The following is an 18,917-nucleotide window of genomic DNA, read 5'->3' on the forward strand; positions in this document are numbered from 1 at the left end:
TACTAAAATAACCCAAATACCCTCATAATATAGATTAAGGAAATGCTTGGGATTAAGTTTTGAAAGTACCGATGAAGCTTAAAATGTTGAAACGTCCCTAAGGATTCTTTTTTTGAGTATATCCTAAGGATGTTAGCCATCCCTGTTACTATTACAATACTGGGAACAAATATCATCTAAATACATGTTATTCTCCTCAAGATTCGACTAATGATATTTTGAAAGTGATTAGTTCAACTAATGCAATAAGTGTTAGGAAGCACTAATCGAAATTGTTGGCCTTTTCTGTCATTGTTACAATACCGAAATCAAATAAATACCACTTGGATACATGTATGTATCTTCAAGACTTGGCCACCAATGATTTGTGTTGGTGACCTGTTCAGCTATAATATGTCGTTGCTACAATGGAATGAACATTCGTAAGTCATCTTTGTCCGAATATTTGGTAAATATTGCATTGTTAAGATTGTTGAGTTTGATTGTACTGAAGGATCGATAAGTCGTTAAAAGTCTATAATAATGTAAATTATCATTTTATCCTCATTAGACCAAATTACCAAGTTTTCTCTTGGTAGCAAATAACTAAAATTCTCTAATGGCCTGAATAATGGAATCGCTCTAGTTATATCTGAATCCTAGTAAGTTTGATGTAATAAGTTCCTGAATACCTTCCTGGTGTAATGGAATCCTAAATGTTACTGAAGCAGCAAATTCTAAGGTTTGATTAAATCACTTAGTAACTGAACCCCTTTTGTAGGGACATCATTTCTAAAATCTGATCAACTTGTAGAAGTTTGTATTTCCCTTCCTAAAAATTACCTAGTGCCTCCAAAAAAATATTTGGACCCTCTAGTGTATTTCTTATACACATAAATATTTTTCTGATTTTTAAAAGTATGATTTTGATATCTGAAATAAAAACTTGATCTTTGATCTCTATTTTTCGATACAAATTATATATGGCTATGTATTTATGATATTTCTGGTTTCTATTAACCTAGTTTATATTTGGTATTATCCGAGATCTATTATGGAGTTCTACAAGTTCAACTCTGATCAATCTGATAATTCTTTATGGACCTAAGGTGAACCTTGGGTGGGCTCCTAGGCCCAATGGGCCTAATGGTAAGACCTTATGGACCATAAGGCACTCCCTTAGGGTGGCTCATTTACTTTGTGCATTGGGTAAGTCCTTATGGACCTGGGGGCACTCCCCTCTGGTGGCTCATTTGCTGTGTGCATTGGGTCCTTATGAACATGGGGGCACTCCCCTCAGGTGGCTCCTACGCTTCGGCTAGGTTAAGTCCTTATGGACCTAGGGTGCTCTCTTTGGCTAGTTCTTACACCCAATAAGCCTAGTGTAAGTCCTTATGGATGCAATTCTAGAGAACTACATATGGAGTGATCGGTTAGATGGTATTATTGTGTTTTTTTAAATTTATTTTACTGAAATAAACTATTGTTTCTGGTTTTAATGGAACGCACTAGACTCCCTAACTTCATCTTTTGAATCTGTCTCCCTGAATGTTTTCTCCAAACTATAAGCTTGATGTCTGTTACTGGAAACCATTTATTGTATCTTCCAATGCCTCACTAGAGCTAGTAGATACCTGGTTTACTAAGGAAATTTCATGCTTTACCATATACATGCTTGACCTTTAGCATCATTGGTAGTTTTATATTATTGATCTTCACAAGCTCTCTCTGTTATCGATGACAGCGAGGGAGTTCCCTTGATGTTGCTTGCAGAATACGACACATGTGTAATGAGGGGGCGTGTAGTTCACATTTGATTTTTATACCGAGTTTGAAACCTATATGATTTCAATTCTATATATAATATATGATTGGTTTCCTGAACTTGTATTTGATTTATAAAATTGCTTTATGATTTTACAAGTTTTAACAAAAAATCTAATTTTGTTGGTATTTTTATGGGTCATTCTGGTGGTTCTAATGTAACACCTCATATTGGATTAAGTCACCCGTATCAGTCTGAGGGGGTTACAAATCATAACAGATGTTGTAACACACATAGTTCGTATACGTCTCGAAATACGAGCTAAAGATGTTACATCAACTTTATAAATATTGAATGAGCATAAATACTTAAAATTTTGTTTTATTCTAAAACATTTATCGCTAACTTCAAATATATTTCATCAATCACGTAAAATCATAAAATAATATTTAACCATTAAAAACAAATATATTTTTAAGTACTAAGAAGGAAGTTTAGTGTTATTTCCTAAACTATGTAGAACTGTCTATGCACTACTTCATTTAAAAATCATTTAAAACATAATTATATATTTAAACTATTCATTCATAAATACGGATATGACTAGATTAGTCAAAATAAAAAAGTCCTATATTACTATTACGGGCCATTTAAATTTAAATTCGAATAAGTAAACTAATAACATAAATATACATGTCACTACTAGTTAAAAGTAACATCGAATATGTCTTACTGATATTGATAATATAGATGATATCCAAAAAGATGCTCGGGAGGCTCTTCACTGCAAGTCTGTATCTTTATCAGAACCTACACTTGAAAATCATCATGAGCTAAGTATAGCTTAGTGAGGAAGTAGTAAGCTAAGGTTAGGTAAAATATAAAAATATCATAAATACTCGAAACATTTAAAATGAATTAAATAAAAACATTAAATATTCAAACCAACTTATTCAAGTCAAGTACTTCATCGTAACCTGAAAATCAACTTGTTTTATATTCTTATAAAAATCATGATAAATAATATCAGATAGTATAAACATATCATATTTCCTGCCAACTTAACATCTTCATGACTTTCATATTTCATTTTCATAGCCCAAAAAATATTTAAGATAATAATAGGTACGTGAGTAGAACATAAGGTGCGCACTAGGCACATCATGCTGCCAATCATAACATATCATAAGATACACATCATGGTGCCAATCATAACATAAGCACCAATGGTACAATACATAAGGTACAAGAATGTACCATTAACTTGAAAATACTCAGCTTAATGCATGTCAGATCTCAATGTGACTCCAATGCAACATATAATGGACTTTTAGATCATATCATAATCATTTAAAAATCAACATTTCAATAATTAGAATCATTGTAGTTCATAATCGTAAAAACATAAACTTGGGTAGTTCATACCCTAAATCAATTACAAAACTTAATGAAAATGTTATGAAAATAATCAATGATTAAATAATAAATTATACTTTAAAAATAATATGAGGATGACTTATTGTAGTTCATACTCAAATCTTAGAACCTTTTTCTAGGGTGATACTTTAAGAGATACTTTATCCCCTTCTTGAAACTCAATCTCTTTTCTTTTCAAATCAACATATGATTTATGTCTGTCAGCAACTGTCTTGAGATTATCTTGAATTACTTTCACTTTGTTTTCCACTTCCTTGATCAGATATGGACCAATTATATCTCAATATTTTAGCTTAAACCAGTTTAAAGGTGTCTGGCATTTCCTTCCATAAAATGCTTCAAAAGGAGCCATCTCGATACTCGGCTGATAATTGTTATCATAAGCAAACTCTGTTAAAGGCAAATATTTCTCCCATGATCCTTTAAAATCAATAACACATGCCCTTAACATATCTTCAAGTATTTGAATGGTTTGCTCCAATTGACCATCTATACGAGGATGATAAGTTGTGCTGAAGTTCAGTCGAGTTCCTAATGCTTCTTGCAGAGACTTCCAAAATCTCGAAGTAAACCTCAGGTCTCTATTAGAAACTATTAAGACATGTACTCCATGAAGTTGTACTATCTCTCTAATATATAATTCAACATAATTGTCCATCGAATAATCCTCTCGAACTGGAATAAAGTGTGTTGTCTTTGGAACACCCATTTCCCGTATACGTTTCCATACACAAGTCACAGGTGTCACATGCCTTGTTTGTAAACCCATAAAATATTGTTTATATAAATAAAATATTTTAATATAATAATAATAGAACATTCGTTAATTTTCAGTATGTAAAATAGCCTTAAAGTCAAACCATATTAATATTACAATCATCATAAATCAAATATATCCCAGAGCATATTCATTAGTCTATTACATGTCATCTAATAATAGCAAAAGTAGACATTTTTGTCATACAATTACTGATGAGGCAACCTTGGATTGATGATATCAGCTGCACTTCTTACTCTGCACGTACTAATATCTACGCGTGAAAACAATAATGCTTATGTTATCGACATGTCATTGGCACCATTGGTGTGTTTTCAAGTAATAATGGTACCATTAGTACATTCTTGTAAATCATAATGCTTATGTTAAGATAAGATAAGTATATCATAAAATATCAAGATACGAATTTAAAATCATATAAATCATATTAATACATAAACTGGCTTGGTAAACCAAGTTTCATTCCCATAACCTGCAAAACAATATTTAGTATGCCCAACATACCTACAATTTAATATTTTTTCAAATTATCCTTTTACTTGCCCAATGTACATTGAATGAGAATGCAAGGTACAAGTGTTGCACCTAAGTGCTGAAATGAAAATTCACAACTTAATATGAATTCCATGGATGCACACATAGTGCCGAAAGTACATATAGTATTGATACGAAAATGCAACATATGCATTAAACAAAATCGATCGATAACCTTCATACAAAAATGTATATTGAAATGGTAATTCACAAACTCATTATTTATACCATGGTTGCACATGTCGTGTCGAAAGTACACATAGTACGGATACGAAAATGCAACATATGTATTAAACAAAATTAATCAACAACCATTATATACAATGTATATCAAAATGCACCTATGACTCTCAATGCACATACAATGGGCCTTTAAGTCCAATTCACAGATTAAACATTTATTTCTGAAACATCAATAACTGTTAAAACCATATAAAAGTTCATCCATTCATTTTATAGCAGTTCATACACTGAAATTATTCGTAAAATCATTTCCATAACCATTATGAAATTATATCAAAATATTGTAAATCATATTTTTATCAAAACTTTCAAGGTTGACTCATTTCAAGTCATCCTCATCTCATATAAGTACATAAAAATGCACTCACTTGGTATGCCTCACTATTATGCCTTAATGATGTCCGACTATTCTGCTACTTTATCTTTGCCTTTCTGTTTGCTTGACTTAGGAGCTTGATTATGATGTACACAAGCGTCCATAATCATACATACAAATATGATGTTAGTATTCTTACAAACACTTATCCAAAGTAATAATGCTCAAAAGTACTATAAATTTCGATTTCTACTAAAATTCATCTTAACTTAACATTTCAAACTGAATAGTATCGGTACTCATCCTACAATATCGATACTTCTCTTTTATGGTATTGATACCCACTTCGGTATCGATATCATTCTAACATTCTGGAATTTAATTTTTTATTACGGTATCAATATCTTCCTCTTGGTATCGATAATGCTTATGTTAATAAAAATGAGGTCTAACCTAAGCATAAGTATATCATAAAATATCAAGATACGAATTTAAAATCGTATAAATCATATTAATACATAAACTGGATTAGTAAACCAAGTTTCATTCCCATAACCTGCAAAACAATATTTAGTATGCCCAACATACCTACAATTTAATATTTTTTCAAATTATCCTTTTACTTGCCCAATGTACGTTGAATGAGAGTGCAAGGTACAAGTGTTGCACCTAAGTGCCGAAATGGAAATTCACAAACTTATTATAAATTCCATGGATGCACACATAGTGTCGAAAGTACATATAGTATTGATACGAAAATGCAACATATGCATTAAACAAAATCGATCGATAACCTTCATACAAAAACGTATGTCGAAATGGTAATTCACAAACTCATTATTAATACCATGGTTGCACATCTAGTGCCGAAAGTACACATAGTACTGATACGAAAATGCATTAAACAAAATTGATCTACAACCATCATATACAATGTATATCAAAATGCACCTATGACTCTCAATGCACATACAATGGGCCTTTAAGTCCAATTCACAGATTAAAAATTTATTTCTGAAACATCAATAACTGTTAAAACCATATAAAAGTTCATCATTCATTTTATAGCAGTTCATACACTAAAATTATTCGTAAAATCAATTCCATAACCATTATGAAATTATATAAAAATAATATAAATCATATTTTTTATCAAAACATTCAAGGTTGACTCATTTCAACTCATCCTCATCTCATATAAGTACATAAAAATGCACTCACCTGGTATGCCTCACTATTATGCCTTAATGATGTCCGACTATTCTGCTACTTTATATTTGCCTTTTTGTTTGCTTGACTTAGGAGCTTGATTACGATCTACACAAGCATCCATAATCATACATACAAATATGATGTTAGTATTCTTACGAACACTTATCCAAAGTAATAATGCTCAAAAGTACTACAAATTTCGATTTCTACTAAAATTCATCGTAACTTAACATTTCAAACTGAATAGTATCGATACTCATCCTACAATATGATACTTCTCTTTTCTGGTATTGATACCCACTTCGGTATCGATATCATTCTAGCATTCTGGAATTTATTTTTTTATTACGGTATCGATATCTTCCTCTTGGTATCGATACCTACACCTCAGTATCGATATTTCTTTAAATCGGTATCGATATTGTTCATCTGAATCCTCTAATTTAACCTTATAGTATAAGTATTGTTCTTCCAGTACCGATACTCTTACCCAGATTTTACCTCTTTTACTTCAAATTTTACACAAATTCCACCTAAATCTCTTACTCTGATCTCCAACCATACCATTAAACTCATTATCACTTATCCAAGCTAACTTACATCCAAATATCTCCTATAACATCCAACATCTCCAAAGTCCACTCAAAACTAAGAATCACACCTAAATTTCAAACATGTTATTAAACACTTCTAAGGCTCCCAATCTCTTATTTACTTATTTGACAAGTCAAAAATGCTTTTAAACTCCAATAACTGATCATATTTCATCAAATCACTTAAAACCCCATTTTATTAAATCTCTAATAAATAACTAATCTTTTAGTTTTAATCATCCTTGAACTTTCCTTTAGCATGTATATCACTTAAGGTTTCAAAACCAACTCATAAACAAAAGGAAAAACCAACTTGAAGAATTCTTACCTTAGCTGTGGAGGGTACGGGGAAGAGAAGAAGAAGAAGATGAATAGAAAACTATTTTCAAACTTATCCTCCTATTGCCCTATTCAACACTTAAATATCTCTAAAAGAAATGAATATTAAATTCATTTCCTTCTGAACGACCAAAATGCCCCTCTATTCATCCATTCTTAATAATAAGTCACAAACACAATTTCTATATCAATCCATGTACTTTTCAATTTATTCAATTTAAACCACAAAATTTTAAATCCTTTCACTATAATCATTGACCAAATATTTGGGGTATTACAATTCTCCCCTTTAAGAAAATTTGTCCTCAAATTTTAAGACGTACCTAATGCGAAGAGGTGTGGAAACTGCTTCCACATGTCATCCTCTCTTTTCCAAGTAGCTTCTTCGACTTTATGGTTTTGCCAAAGAACTTTAACTAGAGGAATCATCTTGTTATGCAGCTCTTTGTTTTCTCAAGCCAAGATCCTCACTAGTTCTTCTTTGTAAGTCAAATTTGGTTGGATCTCTATTTCCTCTGGTGTGATAATATGCGATGGATCTTTATTGGTACTTCTTGAGCATAGACACATGAAAAACATTGTGGATATTGTCTATATCGAGAGGCAAAGCTAACTGATAAACTATAGGATCAACCCTTTTTAAAATCTCATAAGGTCCAATAAATCTCGGACTCAGCTTTCCTTTTGGTCCAAACCATAATACTTTCTTCCAGGGTGATACTTTCAGAAATAGCTTTTCTCCCACTTGATATTCAATCTGTTTTCTCTTTAGATCAATATAAGACTTTTGTCGATCGGAAGCTATCTTAAGATTATATTGGATAACTTTCACTTTATCTTCTATTTCTTTCATTAAATCTAGGCCAACTAGATCTCAATCTTTTAGCTTAAACCAATTCAATGGTGCTCGGAATTTCCTTCCATACAAGGCTTCATACGGAGCCATCTTAATACTCGATTTGTAAATGTTATTATAGGCAAATATCTTTCCCATAATACTTTGAACTCCATCACGCATGCCCTCAGCATATCCTCCAATACCTGAATAGTCTGCTCTGACTGACCATATGTTTTTGGATGAAAAATTGTATTGAAATTCAATCGAGTACCCAATGCCTCGTGCAAAGAATTCCAGAATCTTGAAGTAAACCTTGGGTCTCGGTCAGACACTATCGATACATGTACTTCATTCAGCCAAACTATCTCTTTTATATACAACTATGCATATTTATCTATCGAGTAATCTATCTGAACTGGAATAAAGTGAGATGTCTTAGTCAATCTATCCACAATTACCTATATTGAGTCCATTATAATGGGTGTCAAAGGTAGCCCTGAAACAAAATCCACAGTTACTCACTCCCACTTCCACTCAGGAATGGATATTGGTTGTAGCAATCTGGAAGGCACTTGATGTTCAACTTTCACTTGCTGACATGTCAGGCATTTTGCAACAAACTCTGATATAACTCTTTTCATGTCAGGCCACCAATAACGACTCTTTATATCTTGATACATCTTATTCCCACCTAGATCCATCGTCAAAGGACTATAGTGTGCTTCGGAGAGAATATCTTTCTTTTGTTCTTCATTATCTAGAATGCAAAGTCTTCCACAATAATATAAACATCAATCAGTTTTGATTTCGAAGTCTTTGGTCTCACCTTTTTCTACTTGTCCAATTCTTGCCAAACATTTTCCATCTTGTCCTTGCAGCTCTTTTATCCGATCCAACATCATCGGCTTTAACTTAAGCTTAGCAATTAAGGCTCCATCTTCCTTTAACGACATACATGCATCCAAAACCCATAAAACTGCAAAATTCTTTCGGCTAAGTGCATCAGCCACCACAGTAGCCTTCCCTGGATGATATTCGATGATCACATCATAATGGTTTTAAAATCTTGATCCATCTTCTCTACCTCAAGTTCAGTTATTTTTGAGTCAACAAGTACTTTAGACTTTTGTTATCTGTATAAATATGGCGCAGCTCACCGTATAGATAATGACGTCAAATCTTCAATGCAAACACGACCGCTACTAATTATAAGTCATGTGTTCGATAATTTCTTTCGTGAGTTTTTAACTGTCTCGAGGCATAGGCCACAACTTTCCCTTCTTGCATAAGTACACATCCCAACCCATTATGAGATACATCACTAAAAACTACATAGTCTTTACCCGACTCAGGTTGTATAAGTACTAGTGCCTCTGTTACAATCCTCTTTAGCATTTCAAAGCTTTCTTGGCATTTATCCGACCAAACAAAAGGCACATCAGTAATTTAGTTAGCGGTGAAGCTAACATCGAAAAGTTCTTCACGAACCATCGATAATAACCAGAAAGCCCCAAGAAACTCCGAATTTCATAAACATTCTTTGGGTTGCCAATCCACTATAGCTTGAATCTTTTTAGTATCTATTCTTATGCCTTCTGCGGAGACTATATGGCCAAGGAAAACAACCTTAGCTAACCAGAATTCACACTTGGATAGTTTGGCGTACAACTTCTTCTCTCGAAGAGTCTTAAGAACAATACGAATATGAGAATCATGCTCCTCTCTTGACTTTGAATACACCAAAATATCATCATAAATACCACCACAAAGTGATCCAGGTAAGGTTTGAATACTCGGTTCATCAAATCCATAAATGATACAAGAGCATTAGTCAATCCGAATGGCATCACCACAAATTCGTAATGTCCAAACCGAGTTTGAAAAGCTGTTTTTGAAATATCCTCCTCTTTAATCTTTCATTGGTGGTATCTTGACCGAAGATCTATATTTGAGAACATTTATGCACCTTTCAGATGATTGAACAGATCATCAATCCTCGGAAGAGGATACTTATTCTTAATTGTTACTTTATTTAACTAACGGTAATCTATGCATAATCGTATAGACCCGTCATTTTTCAGAAAAAGAACATATTCCCCCAATGAGAAACATTTGGTCTGATAAATCCTTTATCGAGCAGCTCCTACAATTGGGCCTTTAATTCTCTTAACTCAATTGGATCCATTCAATATGGAGTCATAAATATAGGTTTAGTACCCGGATAAAATCAATCTAGAATTCAACCTCACGGTCTGGAGGTAAGCCTGATAATTTTTTTGGAAAAACATCTAGAAACTCCCTAACTATTAGATTATCATCTAATCTCGCTTCTGATATTATAGTATCTATCACGTTAGCCAAAAAATCTATACACCCTTTCGACATATTTTTCCTTGCAGTCATTGTTGAATTCACATTGGATAGTGATTTCGCTTTTTCACCGATTACTATGATTTATGAGCCTTCAGTATCATTCAAAAATAATTGCTCCTTGTGACAATCAACCTAGCCATGATGGAGAGACAACTAATCCATGCCCAATATAATTTCAAACTCATCGAAAGACAATTCCATAAAGTTTTCTGGGAACGCAACCCCTTGAATTTTTATTGGGCATTTTCTACATACTATAGTTACTCTTGTACTATGACCCATAGGATTTACCACTACCATCTCACTAGAGATTGTTTCTAAAGGAATTCCTCTAGTTTTAATCAAATTTGTACTAATATAAGAGTGTGTATCACAAGGGTCAACCAAAATAAATACAGGTTCATCAAAAAGATGAAATGTACAAGTTAAAATCTTCGGGTCATCCCGATCCTTATTAGTCTTAATATTATAAATTCTGGCTACTCCCCGAGTCTCTTATCGCGGAACTGACCCAGATTATCCTCTGGATCTACCTCTTCCTCTGCTTCTATTAGATGATGCTACTGATCTCTCAGTTTGCACTAAATTATCCTCGGATCTCTTAGGACAATTTCGAACATAGTGACAAGTTTGACCACACTGGAAACAAGCTCCACTAAGCAATCTACATACTCCATGGTGAAAGTTTCCACATATGACATGGAGTAGTTCTTTCTCCATATGCTCAACCTGAGCCAGCAACAAAAGACTATGATTGCTTATTCTTCTACCGAGCTACAGCAAAACCATCTATATTATTATATCGGGAACTCGAACCCTTGCCTCTCTTAGCATGATAGGAAGTTGAGAACGTTCCAACTCTTTTTTCCATCTGCATACCCTCATCCGCTGCTAGAGTCTCCTCTTGAGCTCTTTCAATGGCCTTAGCTCGGTTTATGATTTCTTGCCGGCTAAGCAAGTTTAAAGCCAACATCATCTCTTTCAACTTATGCTTCAAACCTTCGATGAACCAATCACGTCGAGCTTTGTTATTAGGAACTACCTCAGTAGCAAAACGACTCAGCTTGTTATACTCAGCCTCGTACTCATGTAATGCTTGATCACATTGTTTCAGATTAAGAAAAGTCAGCAGCATTGCCCGCCTAAACTTCTCACTGATGTACTTGTTCTTAAATTCATCCTGAAATAACTGTCAGGTCACTTGCTTAGGTGGTACATACATTGTAGTATTTGTCCTCCGCACTCGAACTTATCCTCGAAGCAAAGATACAGCTCCGCCTAGCTTTTCAGAATCTGAGCAGTGAAGATTTTCCAGCATCACCTTAATATATTTTAACCATAAATCAACATCTATAGGACCTTCATCCTTTTCTCCCCGGAACTCAAGAGCTCTCACACTTTTAAGCTCTTTTGGAATCAACATCCGTGGTGCTGGAGGAGTAGGGGGAGGCGAAGGAGGTTGAAATTGAGTCAATATTGCATCGAGAGCTTGCATAAAAGCTCCAAACTCTGGTACTGGCAAACCCTAATATACTGGTACACTAGTGTTTTCAGGCTGGATCGCAAGCTCACTATTAACTTCATTGCTCTCGCTACCTGACCCTTCTCTAACTTCTTGATTAGTCGCTCTCCACGAATTTGTAGATTCCGACAACTAATAGAACATACATAATTATAACACTCAAGTTAGTAAGGAGTGATATCAATCATATTCTAACTACACTATATTAGTAATCTTGACATCTTAGTGGCATGTAAACCATTTCTAAAGTAAAATACACCCGATTTTGGCCGAGAATCTACTAAACCTGTGGCTATGATACCAATAAATGTAACATCCATTTCCCGTATACATTTCCGTACACAAGTCATAGGTGTCACATGACTTTTAAAAACATTTCCTTATTTTTAAACCCATAAAATTTTGTTTATATAAATAAAACATTTTAATATAATAATAATAAAACATCCACTAACTTTCAGTATGTCTTAAAGTTATAACATATTAAATATTACAATCATCATATCAAATACATTCCAGAGCATTTTCATAAGGCTATTACATGCCATCTAATAATATCAAAAGTAGACATATTTGTCATACAATTACTGATGAGGCAACCTTGGATTAATGATATAAGCTGCACTCCTTACTCTGCTCGTACTAATACCTACGGGTGAAACCAAGACACGCTAAGTATTCACTTAGAGAGGCATAATAATACAAATGAAGTGTAACATAAACATAAGTATATCATAAAATATCAAGATACAAATTTAAAATCGTATAAATCATATTAATACATAAACTGGCTTGGTAAACCAAGTTTCATTCCCATAACCAGCAAAACAATATTTGGTATGCCCAGCATACCTACAATTCATTATTTTTGTAAATTATCCTTTTATTTTCCCAATGTATGTTGAATAAGAATGCAAGGTACATGTGTTGCACCTAAGTGCCAAAATGGAAATTCATAAACTTATTATGAATTTCATGGATGCACATAGTGTCGAAAGTACATATAGTACTGATACGAAAATGCAAAATATGCATTAAACAAAATAGATCGATAACCTTCATACACAAATGTATGTCGAAATGGTAATTCACAAATACATTATGAATATCATAGTTTCACATCTAGTGCCGAAAGTACACATAGTACTCATACGAAAATGCAACATATGCATTAAACAAAATCGATCGTTAACAATCATATACAATGTATATCGAAATGCACCTGTGACTCTCAATGCACATACAATGGGCCTTTAAGTCCAATTCACATATTAAACATTTATTTCTGAAACATCAATAACTGTTAAAACCATATAAAAGTTCATCCATTAATTGTAGAGCAGTTCATACTCTAAAATTATTCGTAAAATCATTTCCATAATCATTATGAAATTATATCAAAATATTGTAAATTATACTTTAATCAAAATATTCAAGGTTGACTTATCGCAAGTCATCCTCATCTCATATAAGTACATAAAAATACACTCACCTGGTATGCCTCACTATTATGCCTTAATGATGTCCGACTATTCTGCTACTTTATATTTGCCTCTGCTTGATTCAGGAGCTTGATTACGATCTATACAAGCATCCATAATCATACATACAAATATGATATTAGTATTCTTACTAACACTGATCCAAAGTAATAATACTCAAAAGTACTATAAATTTTGAATTCTATTAAAATTCATCCTAACTTAACATTTCAGACTGGATAGTATCGGTACCCATCCTACAGTATCAATACTTCTCTTCTATGGTACGTATACCCACTTCGGTATCGATACCATTCTATCATTCTGGGATTTCATTTTTTATTACGGTATCGATACCTTCCTCTTGGTATCAATACTACACCTCAGTATCGATACTTATTTAAATCGGTATCGACACTATTCATTTGAATCCTCTTATTTAACCTTATAGTGTTGATACTGTTCTTCCGGTGCTGATACCCTTACCCAAATTTTACCTCTTTTACTTCAAATTTTACAGAAATTCCACCTAAATCTCTTACTCTTATCTCCAACCATATCATTAAACTCATTATCACTTATCCAAGGTAACTTACATCAAAAAATCTCCTTATAACATCCAAAATCTCCAAAGAACACTCAAAACTAAGAACCACACCAAATTTTCAAACATGTTATTAAACACTTCTAAGGTTCCTAATCTCTTATTTACTTCTTTGAAAAGTCAAAAATGCTTTTAAACTCTAATAACTGACCATATTTAATCAAATCACTTAAAACCCAATTTTATTAAATCTCTAATAAATCACTAATCATTTAGTTTTAATCATCCTTGAACTTTCCTTAAGCCTCTATATCACTTAAAGTTTCAAAACCAACCCATAAACGAAAGGAAAACCGACTTGAAGAATTCTTACCTTAGCTATAGAGGGTGTGGGGAAGAGAAGAAGAATAGAGAACTATTTTCAAACTTATCCTCTTATTCCCCTATTTAACACTTAAATATCTCTAAAAGAAATGAATATTAAATTTATTTCCTTCTAAAGGACCATAATGTCCCTCTATTATTTCATTCTTAATAATAAGTCATATACATAATTTCCTAGATCAATCCATATACTTTTCAATTTATTCAAATTAACCCACCAAATTTTAAATACTTTCACTATAATCACTAACCCGATATTTGGGGTAATACAATCTTAGTCAATCTATCCACGATCACTCAAATCGAGTCTTTCTTACTGGTGTCAAAGGTAAACCTATTACAAAATCCATGGTAACTCATTCCCATTTCCACTAAGGAATGGAAATAGGTTGCATCAACCTAGATGGCACTTGATACTCTGCTTTTACATACTAACAGGTTATATATTTAGATTCAAAGTCAGTTATAGCCCTTTTCATACCTGCCCACGAAAAAGGACTTTTCAAATATTGATACATTTTATTTCCTCTTGGATGAATAGTTAAAGGACTATAATGAGCTTCGGAAAGAATTTCTTTCTTTAATTTTTCATCATCGGGTATTCAAACTCGACCTCGATAATATAAACATGCATCAGACTTGATTTCAAAGTCTATCGTTTTACCTTTTTTCACTTGTTCGATCTTTTCTAAGTACTTTTTACCTTTTCTTTGAAAATCTTTGATTCGATCTAACAGTGCATGTCTCAATCTTAATTCTGCAATAATTACACCATCATTCTTCATTGATAATCAAGCATCCAAAGCTTGTAAAGCAAAAAACATCTTTCGGCTAAGTTTATCAGCTACCACATTAGCCTTTCCATAATGATAATAAATAATCATGTCATACTATTTTAGAAGATTGTCCATCTCCTTTGCATTAGATTTAATTCCATCTAAGTGAGAAAATACTTCAAATTTTTGTTAACTTTGAAAATATAGCATTGTTCACCATTCAAATAATGGCACCAAATCTTCAATGTGAACACTACAATTGCTAGCTCCAAATCATGAGTCAGATAATTCCATACGTGTGTCTTTAACTGTCTTGAAGCATAGTTTATCACTTTTCCTTCATCAAAACTCATCTCAACCCATTATGGGATGCATCACTGTAAATCACATAATCTTTGTCTGATTCTGGGTGTACAAAAACTGGTGCTTCTGTCAAAATCTTTTGAAGTGTATCAAAACTTTCTTGGTACTTTCAGTCCAAAAAAACGACACATCTTTTCTGAGCAACTTAGTAAGTGGAGAAGCAATCATCAAAAAATTCTTCACGAATCTCCGATAATAGTAGGCTAATCCGAAGAAACTTTGAACCTCAGAAATATTCTTCATAGTTTTCCACTCTACAATTGCTTTTACTTTCTTCGAACCTACTATGATTCCCTCAGCTGAAATCACATGGCTAAGAAAAGCAACTTTCGACAACCAGAATTCACATTTTAATAACTTGGCATAAAGCTCTTTATCCCACAAAGTCTTAAGTACAATGCATACATATACATCATGCTCTTCTTTGGTTTTAGAATACACCTAAATATCATCGATGAACATAACCACGAACTAATCCAAATATGACTGAAACACTCGATTCATAAAATCCATAAATGTTGTTGGAGCATTGTTCAGTCCAAATGACATCACTGCGAACTCATAGTGGCCATATCAGGTTCTGAATGTCATTTTTAGAACATCTTCTTCCTTAATCTTTAACTGGTGATGCCTAGATCGAAGATCAATCTTCGAAAACACTAAAGCACCTTTGTGTTTATCAAACAAATCGTCGATTCTTAGGAGAGGGTACTTGTCCTTTATCATCCCTTTATTTAGCTGACAATAATCTATACATAACCACATCGATCCATCCTTTTTTTTTTAACAAAAAGTATCAGTGCACCCCACGAAGATACACTCAGTCTAATGAAACCTCGGTCAAGTAACTCCTACAACTAAGCCTTAAACTCCTTGAGTTCTGTTAGAGCTATTCGACAAAGAGCCATCAAAATAGGCATAGTACCTGAAAAAATATCAATCTTAAACTCCACCTCTCAATTAGGAAGTAATTCGGGTAATTAATCAGGAAACACATTTGAAATTTCCTTAACGGTTGGAATATCTTCCAGTCTAACTTCAAATGTTTGGGTATCAATCACATTTTCTAGAAAAACTGAGCAACATTTTGACATCAACTTCGTTACCGTCACTATTGATATCACGTTGAGCAATGATTTCGCTTTTTCTCCCGATTACTATTATTTCAGAGCCCTCTGCATCTTTTAAAAATAGTCACTTCATGTGGTAATCTACCCATCCATAATGCCGAGATAACCATTCTATGCCCAATATGATCTCAAACTTGTCAAATGAAAATTCCATAAGATTTTCCGGGAATAAAACCCCTTGAATCTTTACCAAATAGTTTTAATTGATCAGTGTAACTATAGCACTATGACTAGCGGATTCATAGCTATTATATTACAGTCGATTGGTTCTAACAAAACACTTTTAGTTCTAACTAATATTGAACTAACATAGGAATACGTACAACCCTGATCAACCAAAACAAATATAAGCTCATCATAAAGATAGAAAGTACATGCTATAATCTCAGAGTCATCGTGATCCTCATTAGTCTTGATATTGTAGATTCTAGCTGGAGCACGAACATCAGACTGGGAAGTTATCTCAAAATATCTCCTCCCTATGCCTTTGCCTCAACCACCTCTATGAGACACTACCATTGATCTTTCTGTCTGAACAAATCTCTCTCCTTCCATCCGGTAGTATCTAATAAAATGATCAGTCTCTACATCGGAAACAAGCTGTCTGCATAATGGGAACTAACCCTGCGATTGAGTTGATCTACGAACTCCAGTAGCTACTGTCTGTGATTGACAACCTTTATCCTTTTCATCATATTCCTTCCGACCAGAAGCACCACCTTCCAACTTACTCTGGTACTGATATCTTGAACCTTGACATGTTTTTGATTGGGACAAGGATGATTCTCTTGATCTCTTTGATTGATGCCTCCGCTTAAACATAAAACTTTTATTTGCGCCATTTCCAAATCCTTTGCTTTATTTATCACTTCCTAAAAAGTGGTCAAATTTACAGTCAACAAAAGTTCCCTCAGTCTAGGGCGGAGACCTCGAATAACAACATCATAAATAAAATCATCAAACTATACTAGATCATTAATTTCGACATCTTAGTGGCATGTACATATTTATGACATAACATAGGCTCGGTTTAGGTCGAGAATCGGTTAAACCTGTAGCTCTGATACCAATTAATGTAACACTCATAGCTCGTATATGTCTCAAAATACGAGCTAAAGATGTTACATCAACTTTATAAATATTGGTTGAGCATAAATGCTTAAAATTTTGTTTTATTCTAAAAAATTATTTTGCTAACTTCAAATATATTTCATTAATCGCGTAAAATATAAAATAAATATTTAACCGTTAAAAAAATATGTTTTTAAGCAATAAGTAGACAATTTAGTGTTGTTTTCTAAACTATGTAGAATTGCCTATACACTTCATTTTAAAATCATTTAAAACATAATTATATATTGAAACTATTCATTATAAATATGGATTTGACTAGATTAGTTGAAATAAATAGTCCTAGTTTACTATCACATGACATTTAAATTAAATTCGAATAAGTAAACTAATAACATAAATATACATGCCACTACTAGTCAAAAGTAACATCGAAGATGTATTATTGATACTGATAATATAGATTATCTCCAAAAAGATGCTCTAGAAGATACTCATTACACATCTGTATCTTTATCATAACCTAGGCATGAAAATCATCACGCTCTAAGTATAACTTAGTGAGGTAGTAGTAAGCTAAGGTGGGGGTAAAATATAAAAATATCATAAATACTTGAAACATTAAAATGAATTAATTAAAAACATTAAATATACAATATGATTTATTCAAGTTTATTACTTTCATATTTCCTACAAGCCTAACATGTTCATGACTTTCATATATCATTTTCATAGCCTAAAGTATATTTAAGAGAATATAAGGTATGTGAGTAGAACATGAGGTGTGCACTAGGCACATCACAGTGACAATCATAACATATCATTAGATGCACTCCAATTGCAAATCATAGCATAAGCACCAACGATTCAATATGTAATATACACGAATGTACCATAACTTAACTTGAAAAATACTCAACTTAATGGCATGCCAAAGGTACCTACATCTCTCAATGTAACATACAATAGACTTTTAGATCATATCATAATCATTTAAATTTCAACATTTCAATAATCATATTCATTCTAGTTCATAATCATAAAAACATAAAATTGGGCAGTTCATACCTTGAATCATTCATAAAACATAATGAAAATATTATGGAAATAATCCACAATTAAAATAATAAACCATACTTTAAAAATAATATGAAGTTGGCTTATTGAAAGTCGTCATCAATCAGAATAATTAACTAAATAAACTGCACTCATATTTGCCTCACTACCGAACCTTTTACG

Source organism: Hibiscus syriacus, unplaced genomic scaffold (genome assembly GCF_006381635.1).
Source record: "Hibiscus syriacus cultivar Baekdansim isolate YM2019G1 unplaced genomic scaffold, ASM638163v2 tig00110747_pilon, whole genome shotgun sequence".
In the NCBI taxonomy this organism is placed as follows: domain Eukaryota; kingdom Viridiplantae; phylum Streptophyta; class Magnoliopsida; order Malvales; family Malvaceae; genus Hibiscus; species Hibiscus syriacus.